General features: G+C 46.3%; 1 pseudogene; it reads right to left on the reverse strand.

Moving 5' to 3' along the window:
* The window catches only part of LOC100453811 (uncharacterized), a 31,603-nt pseudogene extending 23,360 nt beyond the window's left edge, over nucleotides 1-8,243 (reverse strand).
* Nucleotides 8,244-20,813: the final 12,570 nt, after the last annotated feature.

The raw sequence follows: 20,813 nt of genomic DNA on the forward strand, positions 1-20,813 counted from the left end.
GTTGTTCCTTTAGTTTCTCGGTGTCTTTTCTTCACGGCATCTTCAAAAAGCTACCCTCTGTGTCAAGCCTCTCTCTGCTCTCTGGGAAACTCTTACACTGTAGAGAAGCTTCAAATATTATAAGAAAGGAGGAGCACTTGGCCCTCTGTGGTCTATCTGGTTTGATGCCCTTCATGGGAAAGCTGGTTTTTCTGCCTTTTCCCAGCTCATGGCCCAAACACCAGTCCAGCCTGTCTCAATCTCCCCAGCCCATTTTTCTTTTTCTTTTTTAATATTAGGTTTAACAAATACAAAGAATATAGAATTCTTTTTTTGTAAACAGCTTCATCCTTCCAAAAGTACCCAATGAAAGCTCTTCTAAAATATTCATAATTTCAGGCCAGGCGCGGTGGCTCACGCTTGTAATTCCAGCACTTGAGGAGGCTGAGGCAGGTGGATCATCTGAGGTCAGGAATTTGTGACCAGCCTGACCAATATGGTGAAACCCTGTCTCTACCAAAAAGACAAATATCAGCTGGGCATGGTGGCATGCGCCTGTAGTCCCAGCTACTCGGGAGGCTGACACAGGAGAATCGCTTGAACCCGGGAGGTGGAAGTTGCAGTGAGCCAACATCATGCCACTGCACTCCAGCCTGGGCAACAGAGACTCCGTCTCAAAATAAAATAAAATACTCATCATTCCAGTGGTGAACCAGAGTACAGACCCATCTTTACCTCTGGTCATTAAAAAAGTTAACATTTCTATGTCTAGCAAGGGCTATCTTGCCATGGAGAGAATATAACTGAATCAGACCAATCTGGTTCAACTTTTATGCAACAGGGTTATGAGTTGTTTTTTAGTTGCCATGGACCCCCAGGTTGAAGGTCATGTAAACTGAGCACACCTAGATGAGTCAAGTGTACAACCACAGGGGGAACCTAAACACTCAGACCAAGGAGTAGGGACTGAATTAAGAACGGACACCACGTGGCAGGATTCAGGATCCAATCAGATGGAGTTGTGGTATCACTCCATGGCAGGATCCAGTCAGACCATGCCTTCTGGCATCACCTCATTGCAAGATCCAGTCAGATCACACTTCATTACCTTATGCTAATAAAACCCTATCTAGCCTCCAACTCCTTTTCTCAAAAGCCAAGGCCTTGATATTGGCTTGTATGAACATGGGACAGCAAGCCCATTGACTGCTTGGTAACAAGAGGAGGAAGGATAGTTTGCCGTGCTCTGACACTGCTTCAGCACCTTTTTCTTTCTCACTCTGAAATAGATCTTCTGCTTATGGAGAATGGGCCCTTTCCTACCACCCTAGAAGCTGGGAATGGGTGAGTCTGCACTCTGTTACTAAGACATTCAAATGTGTGACCTTAACTGACAATCACTCTATCCCTACAAGGTAGGGCATGGTATCCATGGTATCCTTACTCTCATTTTATAGATGGAGAAACAGAAATCAGTGATATATTTCCATCTAGGTTCTTGAATGATCATTTGGAGCAAATCTTGCCAGTGCTAATCATCAGAAACCTTACCTTTTCTTTGTAGGAGTAAAAAAGGACTCCTGTTCTGATGAGGTAGTATTCCTTCTAGAGTCAATTAGTCATAGCAAGTGGCATTTTCCTAACTAACACACTAAAAATGATTGAAAACAGGCAACATAAGTAAATTAGGATCCAGGTGAAACTGTGAAGGAATATTACTTGTTTTCAAAGTATATTTTAAACAAATATACATTCTGTATTGGCAGGTGTGTGGGAAAGCAGACTCTCTGAGGCATGGCTGGTGTGAGTATAAATTGATTCAGTCTTTTTCTGAAGGTAACGAACAACATCTATAAAAATCAAGAATTCCCATAGCCTGATTCATCAGCTACTCTTTAGCAATTTACTTTGTAGTCATTCTCTAGAATTATTCCAGAAAGACATGTTTAAAGGTATTCATCATGATATTAATGATAAAATTTGGAAAACACATCATTTAGGTACGAACATCATAGCTGCTATGTATAGCAGTAGTTGGCCTATTTTCATAGTATAGTATTCCATTGCATGATTACTTTATTTCATTTTTTTCATTATTTTATTTTTGTTTTCATCATTATTTTATTTCATTTTTCTCCTGTTGATGGACATTTGGCTATTTCCAGTCTAGGGCTCTAGTAAATGCTACTGCACATCACATAAGCGCATGTTTCTATTGGGTGGAGTGGCGAGGTCCTACCATGTGTGGATACTTATCTACTAAAGATCCTGCTGGCCAGTGCAGTGGCTCACATCTGTAATCCCGGCACTTTGGGAGGCCGAGGCAGGCAGATCACCTGAGGCCAGGAGTTCGAGACCAGCCTGGCCAACATGGCGAAACCCCCGTCTCTACTAAAAATATAAAAAATTAGCCAGGCATGGTGGCAGGCACCTGTAATCCCAGCTACTCAGGAGGCTGAGGCAGGAGAATGGCTTGATGTCGGGAGGCGGAGGCTGCAGTGAGCCGAGATTGCGCCATTACACTCCAGCCTGGGCAACAAGAGGAAAACTCCATTTCAAAAAAAAAAAAAAAAGATCTTGCCAAACTACTTGCAAAGTGGCTGCACCAATTTACATTCCCATCAGAAGCGGGGATGTTACTCCTGGTATTGTCAGTCTTTTTCATTTGATGGGTCTATGGGTCTGTAGTGGTATCTTAGTGTGTGTATGTGTGTGTGTGTGTGTGTGCGCGCGTGTGTGTGTGTTTGAAACAGGGTCTCACTCTGTCACCCAGGCTGGAGTGCAAGTGGTGCAATCACGACTCACTGCAGCCTCCATCTTCTGGGCTCAAACAATCCTCACACCTTAGCCTCCCAAGTATCTGGAACTACAGGTGTGTGCCCCCATGTCCAGCTAATTTTTAAATATTTTTTAGAGATGGGGTCTCACTATTTAGTCCAGGCTGGTCTTGAACTCCTGGGCTCAAGCAATCTTCCTGCCTCAGCCTCCCAAAGTGCTGGGATCACAGGTGTGAGCCACTGCACCCGGCCTTGTGTTTTTATTTGCTTCTGCCTGATTGCTGATGAGATTGAGCACCTTTTCAGGCATGTTGGCCATCTGGATATCCTCTTACAGTTGTTGTTGTTGTTGTTGTTTTGAAACGGAGTTTCGCTCTTGTTGCCTAGGCTGGAATGCAATGGCACGATCTCAGCTCACTGCAACCTCTGCCTCCCAGGTTCAAGTGATTCTCCTGCCTCAGCCTCCCAAGTAGCTGGGATTACAAGCATGCACCACCATGCCCGGCTAATTTTTTTGTATTTTTAGTAGAGACGGGGTTTCACCATGTTGGCCAGGCTGGTTTCAAACTCCTGACCTCAAGTGATCTGCCCATCTTGGCCTCCCAAAGTGCTGCGACTACAGGCATGAGCCACAGCGCCCCACCCCTTTTACAGTTTATAAGACCATACACTTAAGTTCCCTCCACCAGACCACATGAATAACAACATTTGTGTGTGAAAATTAAGATAACCAGTGTACAAAGGGACCAGCAAGGTGCCAGCTCCAGTCCTAGACAATACAGCATCCATCAACCCCTCACCTTTCCCGTGTACACAGTTCTCAGCTTGGTACCTGGCAGGCAGCAGCACACAGCCTGTGTCAACACTGGGCTATCCTGTAGATGATCGAAGGCCAGGAAGCGAGAAGCCACAGATGTGGATGCACTCCCAAGAGGCTCCTTAGAGAACTCGCACTTGGGTCTCCTCAAACACTCAATGATTTGTGGAAAAATAATCAAAGGTCAATAGGTGAGTTTTTTTGTTTAACTCTACATTCTGACCATGGCTTCCTGCATTTCTGGTATTAAGATGACCATCCCTTTCCTCCTTTCCTGATGAGAGTGTTACTTTTTAAAACATCATTAATTTCTGCAATTATACAGGCAGTAGGAAAAATGTAAAGAAATAAGTAGGCTGGGCATGATGGCTCATGCCTGTAATCCCAACATTTTGGGAGGCCAAAGCAAGTGGATCACCTGAGGTCAGGAGTTCAAAACCAGCCTGGCCAACATGGTGAAACCCCATCTCTACTAAAAATACAAAAACGTTAGCTGTGCGTGGTGGCACATGCCTGTAATCCCAGCTACTCAAGAGACTGAGGCAGAAGAATCACTTGAACCCAGGAGGCGGAGGTTGCAGTGAACCAAGATCGCTCCACTGCACTCCAGCCTGGACAAAAAGACCAAAACTCTGTCTCAAAAAAGGAAAAAAAAAGAAAGAAAGGAAAAGAAAAGAAAGAAAGAAATAGACAAATAGACACCATTATTTAAGAAAGTAGAAAGTTGGTAGTAAAAATACGGAGGACTTTTACTTGTCCTTGAAATCCCAAAGTCTGGGAACTGATGGTCTAGAATAGCACTATCCAATAGAAATAGAAATCGATCCACATAAAGAAGCTTAAGCTTTCTAGAAGCCACATTATAATAAAAGTAAAAAGTGTTGAGAGCAGGCCCCCCAAAATCTGGCCATAAACTGGCCCCAAAACTGGCCATAAACAAAATCTCTGCAGCACTGTAACGTGTTCATAATGGCCCTAATGTCCACGCTGGAAGGTTGTGGGTTTACCGGAATGAAGGCAAGGAACACCTGGCCCGCCCAGGGCGGAAAACTGCTTAAAGGCCTTCTTAAGCCACAAACAATAGCATGAGTTATCTGTGCCTTAAGGACATGCTGCTGCTGCAGTTAACTAGCCCAACCTACTCCTTTAATTCAGCCCATCCCTTCGTTTCCCATAAGGGATACTTTTAGTTAATTTAATATCTATAGAAACAATGCTAATGACTGGTTTACTGTTAATAAATATGTGGGTAAATCTCTGTTCAGGGCTCTCAGCTCTGAAGGCTGTGAGACCCCTGATTTCCCACTTTACACCTCTATATTTGTGTGTGTGTGTCTTTAATTCCTCTAGCACCACTGGGTTATGGTCTCCCCGACCCAGCTGGTCTCAGCAAAAAAGAAACAGGTGAAATTGATTGTAATCATATTTTATTTAAAATGGTTGATCCAAAACATTATAATTTCAATGTATCAACAATATGAAAATGATCGATACTATATTTTACATTGTGTACACTAATGTCTTTGACAGCCAGTGTACTCTTTACACTTACTGTACTTCTCCAGTGGACTTGCTGCACTTCAAGTGCTCAGAGCGCGTGTGGGTGCCACAGTGGACAGCATAGAGCCTCGGAGGCCTGCAGGTACTCCCCAAATATTTCAAGAATGAATGAATGAATGAACGTAGGCATGAACTGTGGATTGCCACAAATTCTCACTGGGACGATGTCCTATAACCGCCTCATCAGGGACGGCCACCAGGGGGCGCAAGAGTGCTAGTTGACGAGCTAGTTGACGGGCTCCACATGGCATCCTTGCTGAAAGCCCAGGGCTGGGGTGGGGTGTCCCGGGGCCACAGGTCTCACAGGACTCAGCAACCCAGGGCGTTGAGTCCCCATGCCCCCCCACCATCTGCTGTGGGCCACTTTTCCATGCTTCAGCCATCCCCTGGTGAGCAGGGGGAGGAGGGCTGGCACTGGCCAGGCAAGGAGAAGGTCTGAGGGTCTCAGAGAGGGATCCCTCTGGCTGCTCAGTAACGCACAAGCCCCTTGACTCATCAAGTGTGAGGGTCCCTGCAGAGCCGACATAATAGCTGGGAAGAAAGGACGCTCTATGGCAGAGTCAACCCTCTTCGTGGCTCTGGCTCAACAGGGGAGAGACACCCTCCTCCCTTTTCAGGGCAGCTTTCCCACTGGGGTATCTCCCTCGCTGATGCTATCTCCTCGACAACCACTGGCTTACAGCCAGCCTGTCTCTAGCCCCATTTCTCTTCCAGGTTGTCACCTCTTGATCTTCTAGCCCGCCCACTCAGTGGGTAAGAACACCCAACCCCCACCAATCTCTCCCCACACATGCCTTCTGCGCTTCCCAGAGGCTCCTGCCAGTGGCCCTTGAGTTGCTCCTTCAGGTGCTCCCAGTAGGTGCTCCCCCAGGTGCTCTTCCTAGATGTTAGATGCACCTCTTTTTTTCCTCTTTCTTTGTTAAGCACCTAGGGAATTCTATTTATTTATTTATTTATTTATAGATGGAGTCTCGCTCTGCTGTCCAGGCTGGAAAGCAGTGGCATGATCTCGGGTCTCTGCAACCTCTGCCTCCCAGGTTCAAGTGATTCTCCTGCCTCAACCTCCAGAATCGCTGAGATTATAGGCACGTGCCACTATGCCTGGCTAATTTTTTTGTTTTGTTTTGTTTTTTGCTTTTTTTTTTTTTTTGAGACAGAGTTTCGCTCTTGTTGCCCAGGCTGGAGTGCAATGGCGTGATCTCAGCTCACTGCAACCTCTGACTTCCAGGTTCAAGCGATTCTCCTGTCTCAGTCTCCTGAGCAGCTGGGATTACAGGCGCCGCCAATATGCCCAGCTACTTTTTGGTATTTTTAGTAGAGAAGGGGTTTCACCATGTTGGCCAGGCTGGTTTCAAACTCTTGACCTCAGGTGATCCACCCGCCTGGGCCTCCCAAAGTGCTGGGATTACAGGCATGAGCCACTGCGCCCGGCCATTTTTTTGTATTTTTAGTAGAGACAGGGTTTCACCATCTTGGCCAGGCTGGTCTCAAAACTCCTGACCTCAAGTGATCTGTCTGCCTCGGCCTCCCAAAGTGCTGAGATTACAGGTATAAGCCACCAAGCCCAGCCGGAGTTCTTTATTTAATGATGTCCTACCATGAAAGTTCACATAACTCCTTTTTTTTTTTTCCAGTTTTTATTATTCTTTTATATAAATCCTCTGGATCATAACTGCTTCTGTCAAACCATGATACTGAGCTTTACGACAACTCAGAAGTAAGGACTAAGAGAAGGCAAATATAATGCCTTCAAGATCAAGAGACGTTTATGTAGTTCAACTGTTAGAAACAGCTCAACATTGAGCTAGTGAGTAGAGTGTGTATGTCAGTATCCACAGTATACAAACCCTTTACAGAGCTGCAAGACCTTTTGACTGTCCTTCAGGTGCCTCCAAATGCTGGTCCTGTGGAACTTCTTTCTTTCTGAGGCTGGTTTTCTTTCAACGCAGTTTGGGGTCTGACAATCATGTGTTCAGATTTCCAGGAAATGTGACTACCTTCCTGTTGAGTCCTTGCTTCTCCTACTCATCTTAAAATGACACTTTCTGCCAATAAAGCTTTCCTTGTTTCTACAAATAACTTCTCTTCATCTGTTTCTTTAAGTTTCTGCAGCTCAATATACTTCACAAAGCATTGACAGGTAGGCTTGAAGCCTGGATTGAACAGATCAAAAGCTTTTGACCAGATTTGTAGGCTGAATAGGATTTTGCTCCAATGGGCTGGGCGCAATGGCTCATGCCTGTAATTCCAGCTCTTTGGGAGGCCGAGGCAGGTGGATCACCTGAGGTCAGGAGTTCGAGACCAGCCTGGCCAACATGACGAAATCCCACCTCTACTTAAGATACAAAAATTAGCTGGGTGTGGTGGCGCACACCTGTAATCCCAGCTACTCGGGAGGCTGAGGCAGGAGAATCACTTGAACTTGGGAGGCAAAGTTGCAGTGAGCCGAGATCATGCCATTGTACTCCAGCCTGGGCAAAAAGAGCAAAACTTCATCTAAAAAAAAAAAAAAAGAATTTTGCTCCAATGGGATCCTCATGATACCAGATGTCCTCCATGATAATTTTGGCTTTGCCATATCGTAAGTGGGGCCTCTGGAAGACTGGCTCCTTCCACAGGGGAAAGGTGTTATGTATGTGATACTAGAGGGGTTTCTCCTTCAATTTCTCCTACAGCACTCCTGCTCAAATCACATACTGAGTATGCAAAAAGATGCTCCCTGCGATTTCCAGCCAGTTATAGATGTTCCTCTTGAGTGCTTCCTGAATGCTCCTCAAGGGTGCTCCTCCTAGATTCTCCAGATGCTCCCCAGGATACGCCTCCCATAAAAGACATCTAGGTGATTTTCCACTCTGTGAATTCTTAGGACACATTCTTAACTGCTTCTGGTTTCTCTGTTTTCTACTTAACTTTGTGTATTCCTGTTAGATCCATCTTTCTAAAGTGCAGCTCTGAAGGGGGGTATGGTGGGGGGATACTTTTCTGCAAGTGCCTGAAATGCCTCCAGTGGCACCTCCATCAGAATAAAACCCAGACATCTGCATAGAACATGTAATGATCAAGTCAGAGTATTTAGGATGTCCATTGCCCTAAGCATTTATCATTTCTATGTGTTGGGAACATTTCAAGTTCTCTCTTCTACCTATGTTGAAATAAACAAAACATTGTTGTTAACTATAGTCACCCTACTGTGACTAGATCTTTTTCCTTCTAAGTGTATGTTCGTACCCATTAACTAATGTGTTCTTCCCCCCTCCCACTGACACCCCTTTCCCAATCTCTACTATCTATCATTCTACTCTTTACTTCTATGGGATCCACTTTTTTTTTTGAGATGGAGTTTCACTCTTGTTGCCCAGGCTGGAGTGCAGTGGTGCGATCTCGGCTTACCACAACTTCTGCCTCCCAGGTTTAAGCGATTCTCCTTCCTCAGCCTCCTGAGTAGCTGGGATTACAGTCATGCGCCACCACGCCCAGCTAATTTTTGTATTTTTAGTAGAAACAGAGTTTCATCATGTTGGCCAGGTTGGTCTCGAACTCCTGACCTCAAGTGGTCCACCCACCTCGGGCTCCCAAAGTGCTGGGATAATAGGCGTGAGCCACCGTGCCTAGCCATTTTTTTTTTTTTTTTTTTTTTTTTGGAGACAGAGTCTCACTCTGTAGCCCAGGCTGCAGTGCAGTGGTGCGATCTCGGCTCACTGCAACCTCCGCCTACCAGGTTCCAGCGATTCTCCTGCCTCAGCCTCCCAAGTAGCTGGGATTACAGGCACACACCACCACGCCCAGCTAATTTTTGTATTTTTAGTAGAAACAGGGCTTCACCATATTGGCCAGGTTGGTCTCAAACTCCTGACCTCAAGTGATCCGCCCACCTTGGGCTCCCAAAGTGCTGGGATTACAGGCATGAGCCACTGTGCCTGGCCTAAGATCAACTTTTCTAGCTCCCATATATGAGTAAGAACATGTGATATGTTCAATAATGAGAGGATGAAAAAAAAGGACATGTGATATATGTCTTTCCATGCCTAGCATATTTCACTTAACATAGTGATCTCCATTTCCATCCATGTTGCTGCAAATGACAGGATTTCATTCTTTTTTATGGCTGAATAGTATTACATTCTATACATGTAACAAAATATCACATGTACCCCATAAATATGTACAAATATGTATCAGTTAAACAAAAGAAATGTATCCAATAAAGAATGAAGACGCTAGTAACCAGAATTGGGCATATCCTGTGTTTCAGAAACCAGTGCTTACCAGATTTCTGGAAGATAAATATTCAGCTAGTTATTCTGTACGTGATGGTCTGTGTGGATTGAACCCTTTCCTTACTATTTTTACTGGTATTTTGTAAATATGAAGCCACTGAAGAATAAACAAATTCTATGTTGTCCCAAAGGAAAATACAACTAATTATGTATCAGTGACTAGTTAAATATGGTCATTTTTTTTCTTCTGAAACACATCAATATAGTTTAAAAATAAAATAGTCTACATAACTTAAAAAAAATCCAGACATTTGGAAGTAGCCTGCCCCTCTGAACCCTCAGAATGTTTGTGAACTTGTCTCTGGCCAGGTACAGTGGTTTGTGCCCATAATCCCAGCACTTGGGGAGGCTGAGGCAGGAGGATCGCTTGAGGCCAGGAGTTAGAGATAGGCCTGGTCAACATAGCCAGACTCTGTTTCTACAGAAAAAAAAAAAAAATTTTTTTAATTAGCTGGGCATGGTGGCCTGTGCCTATAGTTCCAGCTATTTGGGAGGCTGAGGCAGGACGATTGCTTGAGGCAAGGAGTGCAAGGCTGCAGTGAGCTATGATCGTGCTGCTGCACTCCAGCCTAGGTGACTGGGCAAGAGCCCATCTCAAAAAAAAATAATAATAATAATGATAAATAAATAACTAAAATTAGCTGGGTGTGGTGGCATATGCCTGTAGTCTCAGCTACTTGGGAGGCTGAGGTGGGAGGATCTCTTGAGCCTAGGAGTTTGAGGCTGCAGTAAGCTGTGATGGTGCCACCGCACTTCAGCCTGGGCCACACAGTGAGACCCTGTCTCTAAAAAAAAAAAAGGTAGCAGGGAAACTTGTTTCTTATCTCTTACTAAATGCCTATTTACCTTTCCAGAATGCCACACTTGGCTTATAAACACTAATGACCTAACAGAATGCCTTACTCAGTGGGAGGCCAAATAAATAACTCTCATGTTGTTGTTCTCTTTCTTCATGTGACCCAGTCTGAGTATTTGAACCTAAGGGTAGAACTTACCCAACACCATACTTAGAAATGACTTCAGGCCGGGCATGGTGGCTCACGCCTGTAATCCCAGCACTTTGGGAGGCTGAGGCGGGCGGATCACGAGGTCAGGAGATCCAGACCATCCTGGCTAACACGGTGAAACCCGGTCTCTACTAAAAATACAAAAAATTAGCTGGGCATGGTGGCATGCCCCTGTAGTCCCAGCTACTCGGGAGGCTGAGGCAGCAGAATGGCGTGAACCCGGGAGGCAGAGGTTGCAATGAGCCAAGATTACGCCACTGCACTCCAGCCTGGGTGACAGAGCGAGACTAGGTCTCAAAAAAAAAAAAAAAAAAAAAAAAAAGCCGGGCACTGTGGCTCACACCTGTAATCCCAGCACTTTGGGAGGCCGAGGCGGGCAGATCACGAGGTCAGGAGATCGAGACCATCCTGGCTAATACGGTGAAACCTCGTCTCTACTAAAAATACAAAAAATTAGCCGCGCGTGGTGGCGGGCGCCTGTAGTCCCAGCTACTCGGTAGGTTGAGGCAGGAGAATCACTTCAACCCGGGAGGCCGAGGCTGCAGTGAGCCGAGATTGCGCCACTGCACTCCAGCCTGGGTGACAGAGTGAGACTCTGTCTCACAAAAAAAAAAAAAAAAGAGGCCGAGGGCAGTGGCTCACGCCTGTGATCCCAGCACTTTGGGAGGCCGAGGCGGGCGGATCACAAGGTCAGGAGATCTAGACCATCCTGGCTAACACCGTGAAACCCCGTCTCTACTAAAAATACAAAAAAATTAGCCAGGCGTGGTGGCGGGCGCCTGTAGTCCCAGCTACTCGGGAGGCTGAGGCAGGAGAATGGCGTGAACCCGGGAGGCGGAGCTTGCGGTGAGCCGAGATCGCGCCACTGCACTCCAGCCTGGGCGACAGAGCGAGACTGCGTCTCAAAAAAAAAAAAAAAAGAAATGACTTCAGACATTTACAATGCACTTTCACACACACCCCTCACTTCATATCACAACTAACCTTCAAGGTAGGTGTTCATACCGTCACGTCTCAACTGAGGAAACGTAGGCTCAGAGATGTGTAGGGATGGGGCTCCGGTTCTTTCTGTCCAATTTAGTACCTCCCAACACTTAGGTCCTGAGACCCTGGGGGCCCCTGAGATCTCCCGTCAAGAGGGACTGTTCTTATTCAGATATTGCTTAGCCACTACATGAGTGCACTACATTTTTCCAATGAAGTCTTTAAGACTATATGTATTAACTATTGCCAAAAGTAAAAGAAGCACTAAAATTCCTAACATGAATATAGATAATTAGCAAAAAAAAAATTTTTTTTTTTGAGACGGAGTCTCAGGTGCCTGCCACCACGCCTGGCTAATTTTTTGTATTTTTAGTAGAGACATGGTTTCACCGTGTTAGCCAGGATGGTCTCTATCTCCTGACCTCGTGATCTGCCCACCTTGGCTTCCCAAAGTGCTAGGATTACAGGTGTGAGCCACCGCGCCTGGCCAGCAAATAATTTTTATAATTTTTCAAAAGCTCTATTATATTAATCATTGAGGTGTTTATATTGTTTGATATTTAAAAAGTCAAGCCACTCTCATAGATTTACCCAAATCCATTTACTGGTACAGATTCCCGTTTGGAACAGTATGTGGTTGTGACAGCCACAGGCAGCACTGAGCCTGTGGGGGCAGAATTGGGGGACTGGAGAAGATGCAGACTTCACCATCACACAAGGCTGCTTTTCTATGATTCCAGGAAAAAGAAAGACTACTTGTCTAAACTACATAATCGTCCATAAAAGCCTGAGCTCTATGTTACTTCTCCCAAACCAAATCACTATGGCAACACAAGCTACACACACTTATGCATGCTTACGCACACACACGAGCACACTTCCTGGGACAGCCCCAAATGGGCGCTCGCGTGTCTGGGCTGAAATGTGGGCCAGAACCCACTTCAATAGCACAGAGATCACCAGAAGCAGCATTTCTAAGCAGAAATGTTTTCACTCAGCCTTAAACCGATAAGCTTTCAAAATGTGGAGTATTAATTCACTCTACTATTTTTATTTTATTTTATTTTTGAAACAGAGTCTCACTCTGTCACCCAGGCTGGAAGCACAGTGGCAAAATCTTGGCTCACTATAACCTCCACTTCCCGGGTTCAAGCAATTCTCCTGTCTCAGCCTCCCCAGTAGCTGGGACTACAGGCACATGCCACCAGGCCCAGCTAGTTTTTATATTTTTAGTAGAGACAGGGTTTCACCATATTGGTCAGGCTGGTCTCGAACTCCTGACCTCAGGTGATCCACCCACCTCAGCCTCCCAAAGTGCTGGGATTACAGGTGTGAGCCACCATGCCCAGCCCACTCTACTATTTTTTATCAAATAATTAGAAATGGTACCTGGGAAGATGAGTGGGCAAAATATGGGATGTTCAGATACCATGGTTTGAAGATATTACAATTAGAGATGTAAACCTGACATGAAAGTAAAAGGAAATTAGAATTATGTTTTATTTTCTGTTCTTTTAAAGTATAGAAGTCATGCATGCTCACTGGAAGAAACCGAAAGCATGGAAAGAAAGAGGCCCTTTTGTGGCCTCCAGTCTGGGCCAGCCTAGTGTGTGGCTAAGGAATATGTGGAGATGGAGGCGACTCTGCCCCCTTGCAGCAGGCCATCAAAAGCCAGCCGGCAAGTGAGTGAGATGTCAGATGGCTCCAGCCCCAGTCTTGAGCCATCTCCTCTGAGCCTTGCCAAACTGCAGATTTGTGAGCAAAATCAATGTGATGTTGCTTTCAGCCACCAAGTTTTCAGGCAGATCAGGGGTCCTGGAGTAGGTGTCATTGAAACTGGGCTCTGAAGGCACCCAAAGAGGGAGGGAGGGAAAGGGTTTGAGGAGACCATGGGTGAAGGCCCAGGGCAGGTGCACAACCGGGGGTGGGAAGAGGCAACTTCAGGTGAGAAGGCAGAGCCAGGGCAGGAGTGTGTGGAGGCTGGAGGGCCAGGAGAAGAGGCCAAACCATCTCCCTCAGGGCTTGGGAGCCACGCCAGAGGGCCTGGGATAGTTGAAATGCTCATCTAAAGGCCAGGTGCAGTGGCTCACACCTGTAATCCCAGCACTTTGGGAGGCCGAGGAGGATGGATCACCTGAGGTCAGGAGTTCCAGAGCAGCCTGGCCAACATGGCGAAACCCCGTCTCTACTAAAAGTAAAAATAAAAATTAGCTGGGTGCAGTGGCACACCCTGTAATCCCAGCTACTCGGGCGACTGAGGCAGGAGAATCGCTTGAACCCAGGAGGCAGAGGTTGCAGTAAGCCAAGATCGCGCCACTGCACTCCAGCCTGGGCGACAAGAGTGAAACTCCGTCTCAAAAGAAAACAGAAAAGAAAAGCTCATCTATACAGTCACTGTTTGGAACTCAGAGTGCACTTGGCCAGAGAAGCAATATTTTGAATACAAACTGAGTTACCACGCTACCTACAGCCCAGTTAGATGGCTGGACACAGCGACTACGGGATTCCGTCAGCCACCCTACTCTCACAGCCTGTCTACCTCCGTCCTGTACAGGTTTTACTGACCCAGAATCCAACAAAGAGTAGGTGCTCAATAACTGTGGACGATTTTTGAGTGGTTCTAAATCTGAGCACTCCCATACTGTCTGAACAAATGACAGCTTGTGTCTGTGTCCCAAAGTGTGCCATCAGGAGCAGGCTCTCTAATGGACCACGCGTGTGAAGCAGCCTGTGTGTGAAGCAGGTTTGTAAAGAGAGCCACGTGGTGAGCTTGGTGGTGGCCAGAAGTCAGTGATCAGCCAGGAGGAAAGGAGCTTCAGGTGGACAGCTGATCTGAAGGCGGGGCTGGGCCTGGGGGTTGGGGGTGGGAGGGCAGGTAGGAAAGAGGCCTGGACAGATCCAGGACCTGCCTCACCTCAGCCTGGCCATTCCACCCTTAGAAACATTCCTATCTCAGGGCCCGTTTCCTGCTTTCCTTCCTAAAAGCCCGTGCAGGTCCTCCTCATGCCAGGGCCTATGTCCCCCAGGCTGAAGGGAGGGCAGCAGGGTGTCTGGTGCTTCCTGGTGCCTCTATTTGCTGAATCCGGCCAAGCCACATGGAAGAACACACAGCTGGTGAGGAGCAGAGACTGCGGCTTCTGGAAATGGGATGGGAGTCAGCCCTTTCCTAATATCCCACACTGTCCAGTGCTGAGAAAGTAGATGCAAGGGTCGGGAAGATGGCAGAGAAAGCTGACCTTAAGCACAGAACCCCGCCTTGTAGTTCTGTACCTCATCAACACCAGGAATGTGATGAGCCCCTGGCTCTCAATTTTGTTTTGCAATTGAGATTTTTTTTTAATTAAAAGAACTGATGTTCTTATGCCTCCCTTTAAACAGTTTCTCAGATATGGCTCAGCCCACAATGCATTTGGAGAGGTGTTGACCCATCCTGAGCAGAGTTAAAACTGCCCTCCCTGGGGTGGGCAGTGAGCCTGAGAGCCCCAGCTGTTAGAAACCCTGGCTTTTCTCTCTCAATCTGCCCCCTGGGACAAATCATGCCATCTCTCTGGGTGTCAGTCTCTCCCTATAGTTCCAGAGAGCTGAGTTGGCATACCTCTGAGACCAGCAAAGTCATCATAAAAAGTTCCCATTATTGGGAATGAAGCAATTTCCCAGGTCCGTGGGAAGACTGTGGAATTGGGTCACAAATCACAGATGGAAAGGCATGGGCCACAGTGGGGGACTGGGTCCCTTCTTGGCAAGAACTCACCGGGACACAGTCCCTGCCTGTCCTCATTCTGCCTTGCTGGCTGCAGGCCCAGGACCACCGGCCAGAAGCCATGAGAGATCAGGGCAGGACACGGGCAGCTTCAATGGTCACTCCAGACTGAGACACCACACGGACCCGGGCCTCAGCCCCACTCTGCCCTGCTGGAGAGGCCATCTGCCTCCTGGCCTTGTGACTTCCTGCTGGGACTGAGCCCAGCACTAGCCCTTGCTGTATGGGCTGCAGCCTGGATCCCCATCCACCCTGACTGCTGACCCCTGACCCCTGAACCTCCTTGGGTTCCTGCCAACGTCTTTCTTCCAAGGCCAGGCCTGAAGTTTGGCAATCAAGACGCATGGATTTCTAGGATCTAGAAGTTTGGTCAGCCAATCATTACCATCTAAATGACCCCCCAGGGTCCCCATAATACATTTTAAACTTTTTAATTGAAGTATAACAGATATATATCCTAAGTATTCAGTCGGTGACTTATGCAAAGTGAGCACTAGGTTTGTCCTTTCATGTGCTGTAGGCCATTTATGTGTCTTCTCCAGAGAAATGCTTTGTCAGGTCCTTTGCCATTTTTGAATTGGGTTATGTGGGTTTTTTATTGTTGAGTTTTTGTTCTTTTTTTTCTTTTTGAGACAGAGTCTCGCTCTGTCGCCCAGACTGGAGTGCAGTGGTGCCATCTCTGCTTACCGCAAGCTCCACTTCCCGGGTTCACGCCATTCTCCTGCCTCAGCCTCCCAAGTAGCTGGGACTACAGGTGCCCGCCACCATGCCCAGCTAATTTTTTGTATTTTTAGTAGAGACGGGGTTTCACGGTGTTAGCCAGGATGGTCTTGATCTCCTGACCTCGTGATCCACCTGCCTCAGCCTCCCAAAGTGCTGGGATTACAGGCGTGAGCCAGCGTGCCCGGCCGCTTTTTTTCTTTTTTTTTTAGTGACAGTATCTTGCTCTGTCACCCAGGCTGGAGTGCAGTGGCGCATTTATAGCTCACTGTAGCCTCCAACTTCTGAGCTCAAGCAATCCTCCTATCTCAGCCTCTCAAGTAGCTATAACTACAGGCATGTGCCACCATGCCTGGCTAATTTCTTTCTTTCTTTCTTTTTTTTTTTTTTTTTGAGACGGAGTTTCACTCTTGTTGCCCAGGCTGGAGTGCAACGGTGCAATCTTGGTTCACCACAACCTCCGCCTCCCAGGTTCAAGCGATTCTCCTGCCTCAGCCTCCCAAGTAGCTGGGGTTACAGACGCCCACCACCACACCTGGCTAATTTTTTATATTTTTAGTAGAGATGGGATTTCACTATGTTGGCCAGGCTGGTCTCAAACGCCTGACCTCGTGATCTACCTGCCTCGGCCTCCCAAAGTGCTGGGATTACAGGCGTGAGCCACCATACCCACCCACCTAATTTCTACTTTTTATTTTTATTTATTTATTTATTTATTTTTGAGACAGAGTCTCACTGTGTCACTCAGGCTGGAGTGCTCACTGCAACCTCCACCTCCCGGGTTCAAGTGATTCTCGGGCCTAGCCTCCCAAGACTAGGAGGTGTGTGCCACCATGCCTGGCTAATGTTTGTATTTTTAGTAGAAACGAGGTTTCCCCATGTTGGCCAGGCTGGTCTGAAACTCATCTGCCCATCTTGTCCTCCCAAAGTGCTGAGACTACAGGTGGAAGCCACCGTGCCTGGCCTTATTTTTATTTTTATCTTTTGTAGAAACAGGGTTTCACTATGTTGCTCAGCCTCGTCTTGAACTCCTGGCCTCAAGTGATCCATGGTGGCACAAGCCACTATGCCCAACCTCAGCTTTAATTCTTTATATGATAGCCTGCATATTAATCCCGTATCAGATGTATGCTTTGCAATTATTTTGTCCCATTCCGTGGTCTTCCTTTTTTCTCGTGTTGCCCAGTCTGGACTCATCCTCCTGAACTGCTCTGCGGGCCCCACCCACAATGACAGAGCCTGAGGCCAGGCCTTTCAGAACCTCCTTCTCTTGAGCTGCTGTCAAGCTGGCTTCTCCAATCTTGTCTTTCATAGAGGATTTCTTTATTAGTAGTATTTGCACAGTAGTTAAATTGGGAAACATAGGAATTTTAAGAAAAAGGAAAAAGGCACCCACAATTCTATCACGCCTACAAATAAAATTATTTTCTGTGCTGCCTTTGAATCTTTGTCTATGTTCATAGATTAACTTTAATAAACATTGTGGGGGTGCAGCTGAACCACTGAAGTTCTCTGCCTCGCACAGAGATCTTTGCCAGGGTCTCTTGTGGATTTGTTTTGCTTTGCTTTGTTTTTTGAGGCAAGGTCTCCCTTTGTCACCCAGGCTGAAGTGCAGTGACGCAATCACAGCTCACTGCAGCCTCGAATTTCTAGGCTCAAGTGATCTACCTACCTCAGCCTCTCGAGTAGCTGAGACCATAAGCACGCACCACATACTCAGCCTCTTCTTCTTCTTTTTTAAATTTTCATAGAATCGGGGTTTCTCCACCATGGCCAGGCTGATATTAAACTCCTGAGCTCAAGCGATCCTCCTGCCTCAGCCTCCCAAAGTGCTGGGATTACAGGTGTGAGCCATCTCACATCTCACCCAGCCTGCTGTGTTTTTTTCAAATCTTGATTCATTTTCTCTCTTATTAGCCGTTCCGGCTGGTTTTAGTTTGTCTGCACATTTTATTTATTTATTTACTTATTTTTATGCTGAGGTTTTTGGGGGTTCTTTTTCAGGGGGACAGGGTTTCACTCTGTTGTCCAAGCTGAAGTGGCAATGTTGCAGTGTTGCGGTCATTGCTCACTGTAACATCAAACTCCTGGGCTCTAGCGATCCTCCTGCTTCAGCCTCCCAAGTAGTTGAGACTATAGGTGCATGCTACCACTCCTGGATAATTTTTTATTTTTTGTAGAGATATGGTCTCACCATATTGTCCAGGCTTGTCTTGAACTCCTAGCCTCAAGCAATCCTCCTGCCTTGGCCTCTCAAAGCATTTGTATAACAAGCGCAAGCCGGCTGGGTGCGGTGGCTCACGCCTGTAATCCCAGCACTTTGGAAGGCTGAGGCAGGTGGATCACCTGAGGTCATGAGTTCCAGACCAGCCGGACCAACATGGAGAAACCCCGTATCTACTAAAAATACAAAAATTAGCCGGGCATGGTGGCACATGCCTATAATCCCAGCTATTTGGTTGGGAGGCTGAGGCAGGAGAATTGCTTGAACTGGGGAGGCGGAGGTTGCAGTGAGCAGAGATCTTGCCACTGCACTCTAGTGTAATGGATAAGAGGGAAACTGGGTGACAAGAGGGAAACTCTGTCTCAAAAAAAAAAAAAAAAAAAAAAAAACAGGCAGAAGCCACTGTGCTCAGCATGTATACTGAGTATTTTATTGTATGCTACTGCCAGTATATGTAAAACAATTACCCTTGTGAAATAGAAATTCATGAAAATTCAGAGAGGTAGATGGTAAGGACTGACAAAAGTAGAAGTTATGTATTATGGCACATGTGTTACAGGGATACGCTTTTATACAGGCTTGAAATTTAGCTCTCTTTTGAATATTCAACGGTTCATGAGAAGTGGTTTGCGAACACACTTTCTAGGGTCTGAGTTATTTGTATCTGAAGAAATTCCAGGAAGCAGAGGGTCACGTTGAGCATTCTGCAGACAATTGTTTTAAGACTGCAGCTGCCTGGGAAGTTTTCACACAGTGGAGACCATCCTCTAGCCAGAGCATTTCAGCCACTTTCTTCATAGATACGATGCTGGAGGAACCAGACAGGGAGCAAACAAGAGCTGGGTCAATTTGTGGATCTGCACACTTTATAATCGTGTTTTATTCAAGTCTTAACTAGAGATGCTAAGTGGGACTTAGTGAGGATAGGCCTGCACCCTGCAGCAAGACCACCACAGTGCGGCACGGATGCTGGGCCCAGGTCACACAGGAGGCAATTCAGACTCAATCTGGAGAGAATAAGAGAAGTCAGACAGGGAGCCAGGCAGGCAGGAAAGGATGCCCCATGGCACAGCGTGTGCAGGGACATGGGAGAGCCAATATGGGTTGAACATCCCTAACCCAAAAATCCAAAATCAGAAATGCTCCCAAATCTGAAGTTTTGGGGTTTGTTTGTTTGTTTGTTTTTGAGACAGCGTTTCACTCTTGTCGTCCAGACTGGAGTGCAATGGCATGATCTCAACTCACTGCAACCTCCACCTCCTGGGTTCAAGACATTCTCCAGCCCAGCCTCCCGAGTAGCTGGGATTACAGGCACACACCACCACACCCAGCTAATTTTTGTATTTTTAGTAGAGACAGGGTTTCACCATGTTGGCCAGGCTGGTCTCAAACTCCTGACCTCAGGTGATCCGCCCACTTCGGCCTCCCAAAGTGCTGGGATTACAGGCGTGAGCCACCCAACCCGGCCAAATCTGAAGCTTTGTGAGCAATGACATGATGTCACACATGGGTGGCCGAGATGATGGTTCAATGTACACAAACTTTGTTTCAGGCACAAAATTGTGAAAAATACTGTATAAAATTATCCTCCGGCTATGTGTTTAAGGTATACATGAAACATAAATGAATTTGATGTTTAGACCTGAGTCTCATTCCCAAGACATCTCATTATATATATGCAAATATTCCAAAATCCACAAAAATCTGAAATCCAAAACACTGCTGGTCCTAAGCATTTCAAATAAGGGATATTCAACCTGTAGTCCCGATTCTTCTTCCCGCATGTATTTCTATTTTCTCCTCACGTTTTCCCATATAGTTATTCGTTGCTGATCTCTTAACATCTATATTTGGAGGGAAGTGATCAAACTATAGTTGTGGGGCCAGGGGAATCTACAGTTGTGGGAAAGCAGATTCAGAGATCAACAACGCCCGCCAGAGGATGTGGACAAAACCACTGTGGAAAGACCGACTTCCAACGCCTCTGACCTGGTGGTCAGCCCTGCAGATTTACTGAGTGAAAACAGCTGCCCATATGAGTATTACTTATAACAAACAAAAACCTGGAAACAACCTAAATCTCCAACCACAGAGCATGCAAAAAGATTACATCAGCTCATTTAAATTGGTAATCACTAAGACAACATTAAACATGGCACCGTGTTTTCTCAATAATGTAAAGCAGGGGGAAAAACAGAAAACAATTTTGTTTCATTATACTATATGCAGCTACATACTATAATTACAATGTAAAAACAGATGTACATGTTAGTAGAAAGTAGAAGGAAACCAGAAAAAACAAAAATGAAGACAACAGGTGCACTAGGATGGTAAGATTATGTATGAAATTTTGTTCACTTAAAATTTTCTGGCCAGGCGCAGTGGCTCACACCTGTAATCCCAGCATTTTGGGAGGCCAAGGCGGGTAGATCATTTGAGGTCATGAGTTCGAGACCAGCCTGGCCAAAATGGTGAAACCCCATCTCTATTAAAAATACAAAAATTAGCCAGGCATGGTGGTGGGTGCCTGTATTTCCAGCTACTTGGGAGGCTAAGGCAGAAGAATTGCTTGAACCCAGGAGGTGGAGGTTGCAGTGAGCCGAGATTGAGCCACTGCACTCCAGCCTGGGCAACAAGAGCAAAACTCCATCTCAAAAAAAGAAAAAACAAACAAACAAAAAAACCGGAAAATTTCTGTAATATTTTAG

The sequence above is a fragment of the Pongo abelii genome, chromosome 6, assembly GCF_028885655.2.
Source record: "Pongo abelii isolate AG06213 chromosome 6, NHGRI_mPonAbe1-v2.0_pri, whole genome shotgun sequence".
NCBI lineage: Eukaryota > Metazoa > Chordata > Mammalia > Primates > Hominidae > Pongo > Pongo abelii.